The sequence below is a fragment of the Ipomoea triloba genome, chromosome 2, assembly GCF_003576645.1.
Source record: "Ipomoea triloba cultivar NCNSP0323 chromosome 2, ASM357664v1".
Lineage (NCBI taxonomy): Eukaryota > Viridiplantae > Streptophyta > Magnoliopsida > Solanales > Convolvulaceae > Ipomoea > Ipomoea triloba.
Genome location: NC_044917.1, coordinates 16,199,313 through 16,200,442, shown reverse-complemented (window position 1 = coordinate 16,200,442; position 1,130 = coordinate 16,199,313).

Here is a 1,130-nt window from a genome sequence, read left to right as displayed (position 1 = left end):
AAAAAAAAGTGATTTTGACTCAAGGAGGATGAGAAAGGAAGGAAAATGGTTTTCAAACCCTTGGTTTCTAGTAAAGTTGAGGAGGACCTTGATTAGCCTTCGGGTGGCTTAAAGTGCCCTTGCCCAAGGTTGTTGTATGTAGTATGATCATTCATACTGAAGGTGCGAAGTCTATTCGCCGGGTACTATATAACTCGTTTGGATGAGGTATTCCTGCGGGGGTGTGCACACTTAAAGTATAGTTACTCTGAGAAGTCCGGGTAGGTGTCGTTTTTATGGACCTAGTAGGGCCAGCTAGGGATCATTCTAACGAACCTTACGTCCAGGGGATCAGTGTTAGACCGGGTGATGACCACTGAACCCGAGTTCGATGATCCAAGTGGTCAGGGAAGGAGTTAAGTGAATACTCCAAAGGCCTCACGCTTTCTATAAAGAAACTAAGTGGAAATTTTGTATGAAAATGAAGTTACGCTGTAGCTACGGAAAGGAGATGGTGAAAAGTGAGGAGAATGTCCTTTGAGGAAAGATTTTTCAAAGAATATGTTTGAGAACAAATATGGGATTTGTGTTTTCCCTTTTTCTGCTTATATGCTTAAATGTTTAGCATTATATGATCTGAGTAGGCAAATGACTATTATATGACCTCGTCTAGAGGGAAAATGATTAAGATGATATTGAAATTGTTGCCTATTATGTGTATAAATTGCTATTCGTAAAGGTTGCAGGTAGAACCTCGGCCGATGAGTAAGGATAGGGTTTTGATGTAATCAAGTTTTACAAAACCTTTATTTAGTTTTGGATAACCCATGGATATCCTTATTTAGCCGTCGTGCTAACTGCACTTCAATGTGTTTCTTATCAGTTGCAGATTAGTGTGGGCCCCTATAGCCGATGAGCTCGGAATAGAAGGGAAGTACAGGTTGAGGTCTACTCTTTGATGTAGACAGGGATTGTTATTAATGTTGTAAGTTTAGCCTGTGCACTTAGAGTGGAGTTTGTCAAAGAGGTGATAGAATTCACTCTAGGTGTGGCGGTAGCACCCGGTTTTCTGTTGATATGATGTAAGCTTCCGCAGCGTTTTATTACGGATTTTGTAATAAATGTAAGAGTTGAAAATTGGGGTGTTACAA